This window comes from Pinus tabuliformis, chromosome 8 (assembly GCF_031772625.1).
Source record: "Pinus tabuliformis cultivar Carrire ecotype Pingquan chromosome 8, CPIR1, whole genome shotgun sequence".
Classification (NCBI taxonomy): domain Eukaryota; kingdom Viridiplantae; phylum Streptophyta; class Pinopsida; order Pinales; family Pinaceae; genus Pinus; species Pinus tabuliformis.
The window spans coordinates 865,642,631-865,656,427 of NC_142294.1; positions in this window are offsets into that span (position 1 = coordinate 865,642,631).

Below are 13,797 nucleotides of genomic sequence, written 5' to 3' on the forward strand. Positions count from 1 at the left end.
ATTTCATTATAACCCATTCATAATAGAAATACCCATAAAGCATGCATAATCATACCTTTTCCGCTTTTAACACGTCTCTGCACAGTTATCGAGGCTCCCTTTATCACTAATCGCAATCGGGTCTCCACGGGTCTCATTAACATGCATTCCTCCATCTCCTCCGATATGTGATTAAACTATCCTTCCGGACTTCAAATATAACCCTATCGGGTCCGCTCTTATCGCCTGTCGCATTACTCCTCCGCCGATAAAGCTCTATTGAGTGTTTGCGATGCGATCACTTCGTTGATCGCATCGACATCATCGCAATCGCATATCGCATTGATTCACGGCTGATGCTTACTCTTTGACTTATTCCGATGTAATTAATCTCCATCGTTGATCCTATTCCCGATCCAACGGCCGATGTCCTTTCCCGCTCAATCAAACTTGCACGACACCTTGTGACCATTGATTTGGATCCACTTGATCTGACGATCCAAAATGATTTCGGGTGAGACACAAGCACGGAGAATAACCGCTCGATAAAGTGGTTTTCTCTCTCCTCTCTTGTGCTACGTGTCAATTGCTTAATGGAATCGGGTGACTACCCTTTAATACCACTTACCATTTTTCTTCCGCCCGATAATCCGCCTTTGTTTATAAATCCGCCTTCCTCTGTTAACTAACGCCTGAGCATGTTAGTGCCCGATGACCGTAGATCTATGAGATCCAACGGATCCTGTGCACTGACACCGCACTTCTTCGTTCGTCCCTTTTCTTGACTTCGCTATTTCTTCAATGTTTTCCTGTGGTTTTGGTTTTCTTCAATGGTTTCATTCTTCCGCTCTTCCACTGCTCAACTCTCTCTGAGCTTAACTCCGCATGCTCCTTTGATCATTGTCCTCTTGGACTTTACTTGATCCTTCGAATGGATTCAAAGATCCATTACGAACCTCTGTCTCGTTCTTTACCTCTGCGTATTCTACAGAACTCTGTCTGCACACATATATTATACAGAATTCTGATTCACTCATAAAACATCATTCAATACTCGAAACACACACATTATACAGTTTCAGAATAAACCTTTGTATTATATAAATATAAACAACGATCACAGAATGAGATTCTTTGTCTCTCTCTGGCCTGATTCTTCTGATTTGTGGCCTCTTTTCACACTCTGCCCGTAGGCTTACAACCACATTTTAGCTATCTATCTAGCCTATCTAAAACATATAACCTTCTAACCCCTGTCTTTGCCTTTTAGGCTTACATTTATACAAAGGGATTCTAAAACCAATTCCTGGTTTAGATCCATAGATTGCTCAACAAAATCCTAAAATATCTTCCTCATCCCTAAGGATCCTCTCTAATCCATAAAATCATGAACTAACTCCTAATATGAGTTTTACAATTAATTCTCAAATCCTCTCATCTGTCAATTATCCTAAATCCCTCATGTTTTCCTACATTCGAGAACATTTACAAATATGCCTCACTATATTCAATTAAATCCTATTCTCATTAAAATCACTCAAAAGCCTAAATAATTACATTAATTCACACTTAGGAGACCAACTCCCTTGAAAACACAATACCCCTATGTCTACTAAAATACAATGACATTATTGGGTTGAATTGTCCTGCATCATGGTTCCAACACAAAAGTAGAGATCAATGCAGCTTGGACTTTTATATATATCGTTGCATATATGGAGAATTTTGGGGATTCTAGGTGTGTTGTAGATTGGTTGAACGAGTACTTCTCCTTCAATGTTGGTCGGATAGAATCCGAGTGTTAAGGGAGCACAGGCACTTTCAACTATTATCTATTCTACATATACATAGGGAATTGAATTGTACAATAGACACACTCTCTAAGAAATACTTGCAGGATGAGGAAAGATACATTTTCCTTGAAAAATATCAAAATGGCTCATTAGTGGGAAGGGGGAGAATTCAACTCCCTACTGGTCAACGACCTCAATCTCTTCTCTTCAGTTTTGACACAATCAAACATTGTGGATGCCTATCCGCAAATGTATATGTATACCTATTTAAACATTATGTATATGTCGATAAATATTTTGTATTGTTGTATTCTAGTAAACTACTACACAACTTTTTGTGAATGTTTTAAGTAATGCCTATGTGTAAGCAGTAACAAATGTATGCACTCCTTTTATATTAATGAAAATATGATTTTTCTTCTTATAAAAAATTATATCCAAAAATTTGAACCGAGGTTAAAAGAATTCACCAAACCATTAAATTATTTAACATTTTTATCTAATTATTTTAAAATATATATAATAACAATTATAATAAAAACCAATTAATATATTGCTATTAAAAACAATTCCCTTATCTAAAAAGGACACTATATGAAATTGAGGTTGGTACACTTTTAATCTGTCACGAACCTAAGTGGACTTATAAGCATTTTTATATAATTATTTTAAAATATATATAGTAATAATTATAATAAAAACCAATTAATATATGACTATTAAAAACAATTCCCTTGCCTAAAAAGGACACTATATGAAATTGAGGTGGGTACACTTTTAATCTGTCACGAATCTAAGTGGACTTATAAGCAAATATTACAGGAAGCACTATTTAATTGATTTCATCGTAATCACGAATTAAATGTGAACAATTTGAATTGGCTCAAATATAAGTAAACGTAAAAAAATTATAAGTTATAATTTGAATATTTTAAATATAAATAAAAGAGAAATAAATATAAATGATTATTATAATTTAGAGTTTGAATTAAAATTATTTTAATGTAAGTTTAGATTTTATTTTTTTTAATTGATGTTGAGTATGTGTTTACACTGTTTTGTTTAGTTAAGATTTGTTTTTCTCAGATGCAAGAAAATAAGTTAAAAAAAGATCTAGAAGCATTTTGCACATGTGAAAGTATGCTTTTACAAACCACTAGTGAGTAATTCCAAATGGTATATTTTTTCTTGAATAATGAAGTAATTCTAAATATAGTGGTTTTCCTTTAATAATGATGATTAGTAAATCTATATTATAGCAATTAGTGATGACTACCTGATCCAAGTGGCTCCAAAAATACTCAGAATTCAGCAGTGGCTATGGAAAATCTCAAAAATTAAAGTCCCTGGATTGAAGTCAAACTAGAACCAGATCGTACTCCTTATAGCCCTGATTTCAATAGTGTGAATGACACTCAAATCTGAGTTCGTATGCTCAAGTTATAACTGGTCAAAATTCTGGTCAGACTTGGCCAAGTGGCAACCACTAAAGAGGCAACCATTTGGTAGCATCCCGACGCACGCAATTCGTCCATCGGAATGGGCGAATTTGTCGAATCATTAATTTGTCTAATAACCCTTATTTTCCCATGGGAAAATTTGAACTTCTATGTTACAAAAAACCAAAAGAATATAATTTTTGGGGTGGCGGGCCACCAACCCCGCTACCCCACCCAACGGTCTGACATAATTAAACAATAAAAAAAATATGTTTTAGGTGGCCTTGGGTGGGCAGGCCACCCCCAGTGGACCCGCCCAACCCCGTTCACTAAACCCCGATGGAACCCGCATGTTAAAACATTGTCGAAGAAATGTGTATTAACCACGCCAACCATTAAATGACATAACATATGTTGTCGGTTCGTTGGGGGAACAACATCAAACCAAAAATATTACAAACCGTCGTGTTATGTGAACATCGTCGGTTGCAACGGTATGTATAACCGCCATCGAATTTACACAATATGCCAAACATTTGTTACAACGTTTTGCGAGTTATCAAAACAATCCATGCCCAGTTTGGAGCGGGCGAGTTTTGAACCCAACCCACCTCCACAACATTTGCCAACGACAACAATGGGCTAATGACCCCATTCAAAAGATGACCCACTCGATTATATATAAACTCAACATATTTTCCTAGTGGACCAGGAGGGCAGTGGAGGAGTGGCAGAACCTTGAGTGGCCTTTTGGTGTGGAACCATCAACGGGGGAATATGCCAAGATGCTGAAAATATTCCCTTAAAGGGCCAGAGGTGCCAGTGTCAGAGTCTGACAAGTTGATAGTCATTTTTGCACATTTTCTCACCAGGAGTCCAACTGTGTAATATGTTTCCCCATCTGAGTAGCATAATTTCAGGCAACCGACAACAAAGAATCTTTGCAGAATCTTGTGGAATCTAAAAGATTCCCTCAGAGGCTGATTTTTTATAGAGGAAAAATGATGCCAACTTTATAGTCATTTTTCACAGAATTTCGTAGGGAGCGTAGTGGTGTGCTCAAAATATTCATCCGAGTAGTGGATTTGTTAGCCATCTTCAGGAAGGAATCTTCGAGATTCCAAAGGGTCCAAAATTTGACGGTGTCAGAAAGGGGAAAAGTTCATAGTCGTTTGACATGATTTCATGCCATGAATTCAGTAGTGCAGTCCATTTCGTCAGCTGAGATTCACATTTTTCTTCCATCCCCGATAGTGGAGGTAAATGATGCAATTATGTCATGATTTTTTTTAGATTGCTGAGATGATGTTTTAGTTGTTGAGATCCCTGATTACCATTATGTTGAGGGATGCTTGTATGCACAATCATGTGAGAATTTATTAGCTTTTCATGTTGAAGGAGGGCCCATTTGAGTGAGAGTTCCTATATGTAGAACGTCTCATGGAGAGACATGCCACTCTTGTTGAGGGAATTTGCCCATATGAGTGAGAGTTCTTGAGAACGTCTGATGGAGAGACATGCAACTTTGGTTGAGGGTATTCATTCTCGTAATGACAAATAATATACCATATACATCATCATCATTTGCAACATTTAATGAAATGACCTCCCCACTCTTGACACCAGAGCTCGGAGACATAACCCACATTGGGTGAACTTTGTTATCAATGTGTTTGAGTGCTTTGTTTTGATGGATGTCGTTATGTTTCATCTTCTTTACAGTATGCACATGTGTCTTTTCATGCTCTTTCATATGAAATTCTGCTAACATCACAGAAGTAAAGGATCTTAGTTAATTCTTGTAGCTAAAGAGATTCGGATCAAGTTTGGTATCAGAGCAGTCTTCTTGTTGATGTGAATTGCGAGTGTGAATGATTGAATGTGCAACAAGAAGGGAAATAAAGAACAAAAAATATCTCTATGGGGACCTCCTCAAGATGGAACACATAGTGGACATAATGTATGTAGATTATGAGAAGAATATGGGAAGAAAGGAACAGGAGAAATAAAGAGTAGAGGATAATGCTCCATCTACCCCCTCAAGTGTACATTCATCTTCTTCGTCATCTTCTCATCATTCGAATGAGGAGATCAATCAAAGCCTTCAAGAAGAGAATTCTAAATTGAGGAGACTTTTACGAGAGGAGAAAGAGGAGAAGTAGAGATTGCAGCTTCAACTACGAGCCATAGAAGAGGCCTTGGAAAAATTGAAGTGCAACGAAGGCTTGGAGAATCCATCATCACATATTTTAGAATCGACAACTGAGGTAAACAATGTTGATCGTTCTTCAGTTTCATTTTCACATGACACTATTTCTGTTGGAAACATGGAGGTACCCATTTCAGTCACTGACATGAGAATCCTTACAAAGATGGGGTATAAATGAGGAAGATTTGGTGTTAATGGCCAAGGAATGAATCAACCATTGGAGGTTGTACAAAGACCTTGATTTGTAGGTTTGGGGTACACTAAAGGAGAGTACTAGAAGGCAACAAAAGCTTCCAAGACATTGTCGAAACCATCGAAGAAAGAGGATGATTGCAACACATCACAATCCTCCCATGACAGTGCATATTGTAGAGGAAGAGCGAAGGCAATCTCTCATCGCAAGAATTGCACCAGAGACAGTCAAGAGAGGTATAAACAATTCCAATATTCTAGAGTTCATTTTGATTACAAGCATATTTTTAATGATGAACATAAATCATGGTGTAGAAAACCATGTAGTTTTTGTGATTTACATAACCATGTGGTTGGTGAGTGTTAGAAGAGAATGGCAACAAGAAAGAGGATGAAGCTTGAAAGGCCTTCTCCACATCAGGGAAGGAAGCAGGTTAAGCAGATATGGAGGAAGAATACCTTTTGCAGTCATTGCAACAAAGGTGGTCATCAAAGCGCTACGTGTTGGAGGCTCCATCTAGAGCAATTTTCTAAGGACAAAGCATTTGTGAAGGAACCAACCGGTGATGATGTTCAGCAAGCGAATATGCCACATTCCAGGTGGTTCACTTTGTTGAGTAAGAGATGGTTTTTCTAGATATGGTAGCTTGTCATTGTTGAAAAGTGTGCAACATGAAATTCTTGTTGAGAATGCAACAAGATGATGGAGCTTAGTGGAAAGGAGTCGCCTTCACTAAGTGGTCCGGCAGGCAAGTTTTGGCGCAAAGTCTATTTTTAGACATATGGATCATGGTCTATGAGTTGCAGGATGCTGTTTATGGATGATTGGTCATGTTGGGAAAAATAGATGGACTTCTATTTTTGGTTCATAGCGGAGTGATCAGAGTCTATTTTTAGACTACCAGGCTAAAAATAGAAACAGTCAAATATTATTAGCCCTTAGTAATATTTGGACTCTAAACATTATCTTATTCTCTTGGAGCACTTCAGTTCGAGCTACAGATGTGGCACATGCAACTGACAGAAGGAATCACGTGGTTTCCTATGGGTTACTTGAGCTATTGCATGTCAGGACTTCAGTTAGAACTCAAGTGCTTGAGTTTGGTGGACTTGATGGAGTTGTGCTCAGTTTGACTTAGTTGAACTAGTTGTATTTAGTCTAACTGATAAATAGACTAATGTTGAGTGGTGTGAATTAGTTATTAATTAATTCACTAATTATTAACTCATAAAGAAACTAAAGAATACATCAGTTAACTCAGTGCATGGACAGTTCAACAGAGACAGGTGTTAGAGGTAAGTGAAAGGGTGAGTTGTGACTATCAGTTGTGCATGAGATTTGCACATGCAATGGATTGAGTAATGCCAATGAGGCCAAGGGAAATTGTAGCTTGTGCTCACGTGATTTTTCCAAGCAAATACGAGTTTTCTTCAGCCATAATCATTCATTCTCATGCAGGATTGCGCAGTGGAGGCAGGCAAACAGTGGAGGAGATTTGAGGCATCAGATCTGAGCTAGTTTGTGTGTAACAGGTGGAGATAGTACTGAGTACTTGTGAGGAGTATTGTACTATGTATTGTTACATGTTCTCAATCAATATAATATACAGATAGTTTGGGGTTTTCAGCTGTAAGCTTTCCTCGGGTACATACTGTGTTGATATGTGCGATTGATGCTTCTATGTGTGCATGTTATTGTTTCTGCTTCTGTAAATTGATGATCAACGTAGAGGAGGTTATGTATTATGCATGTATTCCGCAATAGTGTGTAATCGGGATAATCTCTATGAATAAGTGTTTATTATTCAAAATTTCTACATGGTATTGGAGCTCTTTGATTTGTAGAAAAAGTTCTACAGGATATCAAAGCAAGAATTGATCATCGAATCTAATATTCAGAAAGTGTTTACATTTTATTTCTTCAGGCAGAGTCTATAATCGAGCCAGGTAGCCTCTGGATTCATCCTTCTTTTGGAAGGTGAGATATCCGGTGAATGCCCATATAGTCGATCTCTGTACAAGAAATACTTTGTTCTCACTAATTTTAGATTAGAAGCGGTTGAGTTTTGAGTTGGTGGAATGGCACTCAAGGATAAACTCAGAAACATTAGGTGTGAGAATGGAGACAGTATGCCCCAGTATCTCATGAAGTTCACCCAATGCCGGGATGAGCTGGGAAGTGTGGGGGTAATTGTTGAGGATGAGGATATGGTGAGTTTAGCACTCCTTGGCCTTCCTAAGAGTTGGCATAGCTACCAGGACTCGGTGAATGGAAGGGAGGAATTGCCAGGATGGGAGAGACTTTGGTCAGATCTTGTGCAAGAGGAGATTAGACGGCGCTCTAGAGACAGTTCTTCATCTATGCATGATGAGGAGAACTGTGCCCTAGCGAGTAAGGTGAAGAAGGGGAAAGGGAAGGTTTCTCTTTCTGAATCCAGTTCTTCCAATGATGGGAAGAAGGTTGACAAGTCGAAGGTGAGATGCTTTCATTGCCATGAGTTGGGCCATTATGCTACTAATTTCCCAAAGAAGAAGTCCAAGAAGGGATCTGGGGAAGGATCTAAAGGTGAGGCACTTGCTTCACAATTTGAGTTGGATTTCACACTCTTCGCATGCATGGTTTCATCCATGATGGGAAGTGGTTGGTTTCTTGACAGTGGAGCTTTTTTCCACATGACCGGTGACAAAAGTTTGCTCAGTACTTTAGAGGAGAAAGATCTCCAGACACTCATAGGGATGGGTAATGATGAGAAGTATAGTGTCTCAGGTGTAGGCACGGTTGTTTTTCAGACGGAGCATGGAGCTCGCCTTACCTTGACCGATGTCAAGTATGTACCAGGACTAAAGAGAAACTTGGTGTCGATCGCGATGCTGGAAGACAAAGGCTATGATGTAGTCTTCAGTAAGGGAAAGGTTTTCCTTAGACACATCACTAGACAGGTGAAGCAAATTGGTTCATGGGTCAAGAACCTGTATGCTCTTGAGGTTCAAGATGCATGCAAAGCCTTGAGCAGCGAGGCAACTGATGGAGACTTGGTGGTTGAGAGGGAGTGTATATTACCTCTTAACATGCAGAGCCAGAACAAGTCTCAGACAATGGTGGAGGAGCCACAATTTGTGCAGCAGCTTCAGGAGGTTGTGGAGCAGCCACAATAGGGGGAGCTGAGTGGGGATCGAGTAGAGACATCTACTCATACAGAGACCTCCAGTAGGGTGAAACTTCGAGCCAAGTGGGCTAAGGGATCGCATGCAGCCATACCTCCAGGTAGGAGGTGGGGTGATGTGGATTGATCATCCCAAGGAGGAGGGGTAGGATCCTTGAGGTACCCAACCTCTTGGATGAGACCTTGCTATGGGAGCCCCGATGTGGAGTAGCAGGAACTGACTGATTAGGTAGAGACAGATGCGGTTGGAGCGGCAGAGAGAGCGACAGTGCAGTGAATCCCAGGACAACACATAGCTAGCAGGCTGCAGCAATGCGAGTGGCACAAGTGTTTTTCACAGTGCTAGGTGGCACAGAGAGGTGTGCAATGGTGCGAGATGCATGGAGATGTTGCAGTAGCGCAGATGTTAGAGAGGGAGCACTTGTCAGCAGCAGGTAGAGCTTCAGCATCAGAGTATGTTCCTAGCTCAACAGAGTGGTCAGTTGGGAGTGTTTTTGTTCCAAGTGTTGTTGGAGCAAAGTGGACCGGGCAGATGTGTTGCATGCAGAACATTCCAGAGTTACAGGATCGGGTTTGAGAGGAAGCCTTTCTTGTTGAGAGGGAGTGTTGAAAAGTGTGCAACAAGAAATGCTTGTTGAGAATGCAACAAGATGATGGAGCTTAGTGGAAAGGAGTCGCCTTCACTAAGTGGTCCCGTAGGCAAGTTTTGGCACAAAGTCTATTTTTAGACTATGTCTATTTTTAGACATATGTATCATGGTCTATGAGTTGCAGGATGCTGTTTATGGATGATTGGTCATGTTGGGAAAAATAGATGGACTTCTATTTTTGGTTCACAGCGGAGTGATCAGAGTCTATTTTTAGACAGCCAGGCTAAAAATAGAAACAGTCAAATATTATTAGCCCTTAGTAATATTTGGACTCTAAACATTATCTTATTCTCTTGGAGCACTTCAGTTCGAGCCACAGATGTGGCACATGCAGCTGACAGAAGGAATCACGTGGTTTCCTATCGGTTACTTGAGCTATTGCATGTCGAGACTTCAGTTAGAACTCAAGTGATTGAGTTTGGTGGAGTTGACAGTGGAGTTGATGGAGTTGTGTTCAGTTTGACTTAGTTGAACTAGTTGTATTTAGTCTAACTGATAAATAGACTAATGTTGAGTGGTGTGAATTAGTTATTAATTAATTCACTAATTATTAACTCATAAAGAAACTAAAGAATACATCAGTTAACTCAGTGCATGGACAGTTCAACATAGACAAGTGTTAGAGGTAAGTGAAAGGGTGAGTTGTGACTATCATTTGTGCATGAGATTTGCACATGCAATGGATTGAGTAATGCAAATGAGGCCAAGGGAAATTGTAGCTTGTGCTCACGTGATTTTTCCAAGCAAATACGAGTTTTCTTTAGCCATAATCATTCATTCTCATGCAGGATTATGCAGTGGAGGCAGGAAAACAGTGGAGGAGATTTGAGGCATCAGATCTGAGCTAGTTTGTGTGTAACAGGTGGAGATAGTACTGAGTACTTGTGAGGAGTATTGTACTATGTATTGTTACATGTTCTCAATCAATATAATATACAAATAGTTTTGGGTTTTCAGCTGTAAGCTTTCCCTGGGTACATACTGTGTTGATATGTGTGATTGATGCTTCTATGTGCGCATGTTATTGTTTCTACTTCTGTAAATTGATGATCAACGTAGAGGAGGTTATGTATTATGCATGTATTCTGCAATAATGTATAATCGAGATAATCTCTGTGAATAAGTGTTTATTATTCAAAATTTCTATAGTCATGGCCATATTTTGTAAAACATGTGTTGTGATTTAAATTGTAAAAGTGATGATGTGTTTTCCATCACTTATTAAAGAAACAATGATGTTTTGCCCTTTTATCGATAGTTGGGGAATTGGTGATCTGGATTTAAATAGGAATGCAACAAATTACAGAGATAACCATAAATACAAAGATGAGATAACCATAAATACAGAGATGCAGCAGAAATAATACTTCATTTCATTACTATAAAATACTGAAATATTTTTACAAACAAAAATGGAAATAAACTAGCTAGGGCGATGGTAGCTTATCTCTAAGAAGAGATGTGGCGGCTACATGACTCTCAACTGTGTTACAATGAGGCTCGAAGGCATATTTATTGTTGAGAAACAATGGAAAACCCTTAACATCCCAAAACCTAACCCTAAAAGATGAAACGCCAAATTATGGGCCCCGTTTTGGGTAAGTTGGTACATCAACTTCCAGGGGTCATAACTTTGGCACCCAATCTTCATTTGACGCGTACAATAGCTCGTTAGAAATATCTATACGAGCACTACAACTTTTGGAAGAGAAACATGGGTATTGCTCCCAGATTTCCCAAAAAACGTTATTTAGGGCCTCAAAACGGCTTTGGAAGTTCAAGACCCAAAAAACTGCTAAAAATAGTAAACTGTGTTACAATTTAGGAAACTGAAAAACTAAAAGAGACAGTTGTGGGGGTCCAAGTGGGATAGGTGGGTGGCTACCAACATCCACCTAGATCATTCCTCCCCCCTTAGGAAGCAATGGTCCCCATTGCGTTGAGTTCCTCCATCTGCTGAACTTGGTCCTTGGTGAGCTGTTATGCAATCTCTGATGTGCCCAATAATGGTGGAAAGCATGGTCGAGGGCGATACACATTAAACACTTGGTGCAGGCGAAGGAATGAGGGAATGTTGTGCTCCAAAGCATTGTTTCCCACAACCTTGGTAATGGTGTAAGGACCATGTCAGAGTGGTCTGAGCTTCTGATGGGTTCTGGTAAGGTGTTCTTTTTGCCGATGCAACCAGACTTTGTTGCCCACCTGAAACTTGTGTGGTACCCCTGTGGGTGAGGAGAAGTTGTTCATGTGTTCTTTCATGACTGTATCCCTCTACTGCTGCTGCTGCTGCGTAGAGGAACAATTCGCGGGGATCATGGATGTGGGGGCGATCTTCCCTTACTTTAGGAATGAACCAGATAGAAAATGAATTTCCTAGTCTGGGAGATGAGTTTACTGCCTTTCTTAGTAGAGATCAAAGAAGTGGCGGTAGGTGGGGCTACCTCTGGTATCTTGTATAATGAATTACCCAAAGTAATAATGACAGCGCGAGGCCTTGACTCATACACAACATGTCGCCTCCACAAGTATGGCTAGCCTAATAATACATCACAAACATCCAGAGGTGCAACATCACACAATACCTCGTCTGTGAAGGGTTTGATGCTGTAGGGAAGGCGACACTGCTGGTGAACTCGGAGATCTCGTCCTTGGTGAAGCCACCCGATACTGTATGGCTACAGGTGTGGTGTAGTCGGTAGGCCTAACCGCTTCACGACCTCTGCTGAAATGAGGTTCTTTTGGCTGCCACTGTCGACAATGAATTGCAGCAGCGAGCCCTTCACCCACATTTGTGAGTGGAAAAGACGCTCCCTCTCTTCTAGATCTTCGGGCTCATTCTTTTGGATCTTGGCACTGGCAACAGTGGCGCTGGGCTCTGCGTCAATGATTTGCTTCCTTTTTCAATTTCCCTTATCGGGGTCTGATTCAGGGTCGAAACATGCATCTGATTCGGAAGCCTTCAACTCGGCCACCAGTGATTGCTTGGTCCTACACTCACTTGTGTTGTGAGTGGCGCTCTTATGGAACTCACACCACTTTCCTGTGTCCTTCTTCGACTTTGTGGTGTTGTTCTTGTCTTGCGGCTTCGATGGGTTGTCTTGGGTCACCCCGCCTTGGCTTTGTCCTTTGGTCTTCGGATTCGCAGATCCAAAGTCTCGCTTCTTTTGTTTGAACTTCTGCTAGATTTTGATAGTGTATCGGTACACTATGCCGAGCGAGAAAATGTTCAGGAACTCCATCTCTTCCGGGATGTACCTGTGCAGGCAGCCGCGATATTTGAGTACCAAATGCAGCTCAGAGTCCTTGATACCCAACTGTGTGCGAAGGGTATGAAATTTTTTTATGAACTCCAGCACATCTTGGTCCCTTCCCTGTCGCATCGTGGTCCACTTTCTGTATTTGTCCTCATAGCTTTTGACAGGGTAATACTGCTCCTTAATGGAATACCGGAAAGAACTCCAAGTGGGTGCGGCTGAAAATAGTGAGCCCGTACTTTCATCCTTCTGCTCGCAGTAGGTTTCCCACTAGTCCTTGACGTGGGGGGATGCTTTGAAAAGAGCAAAAACAATCTTTTCCCGACTCGAAAATTCATGAACAGAAAAATACCCTTCTAGTAGATTTAACCATTTATCTACGGCATCTGCGATGGGGATTTCAAAATTAACTTGTACCTTAAAGGGTGTAGTGTTTCCAGAGTAGCTGTTGGAAGCCGATGCGTCGCCTCTGGGTAGCCACTGAAGGATTTGTGCAAAGCTGTCCATCATCGCGTTCCTTTGTCGCTTGAGGGCTTCTTCGAGCAATATTTTGATAGGATATCCTGCCCCCTCGTATTTCTTTTCATCCGCCATGGGAGGCCGTCTGGATTTGCGAGGCTGGTCTTGCAAAGGTTCGACCAGTTCAAGCCCTAACTCCTTATATCCCGACCTCATTGGGGACATGTAAAGAAAAACAGAGAAAAAGCAGACCGCTCTAATACCACTGATCCGGATTTAAATAGGAACACAACAAATTACAAAGATAACCATAAATACAGAGATGCAGCGGAAATAATACTTCATTTCATTACTGTAAAATACTGAAATATGCTTACAAACAAAAATGGAAATAAACCAACTAGGGCGATGGTAGCTTATCTCTGAGAAGAGATATGGCAGCTACATGCATCTCAACTGTGTTACAATGAGGCTTGAAGGCCTATTCATTGTTGAGAAACATTGGAAAACCCTTAACATCCCAAAACCTAACCCTAGAAGATGAAACGCCAAATTGTGGGCCCCGTTTTGGGTAAGTTGGTAAATCAACTTCCCAGGGTCATAACTTTGGCACCCGATCTTCATTTGATGCGTACAATAGCTCGTTAGAAAGATCTAT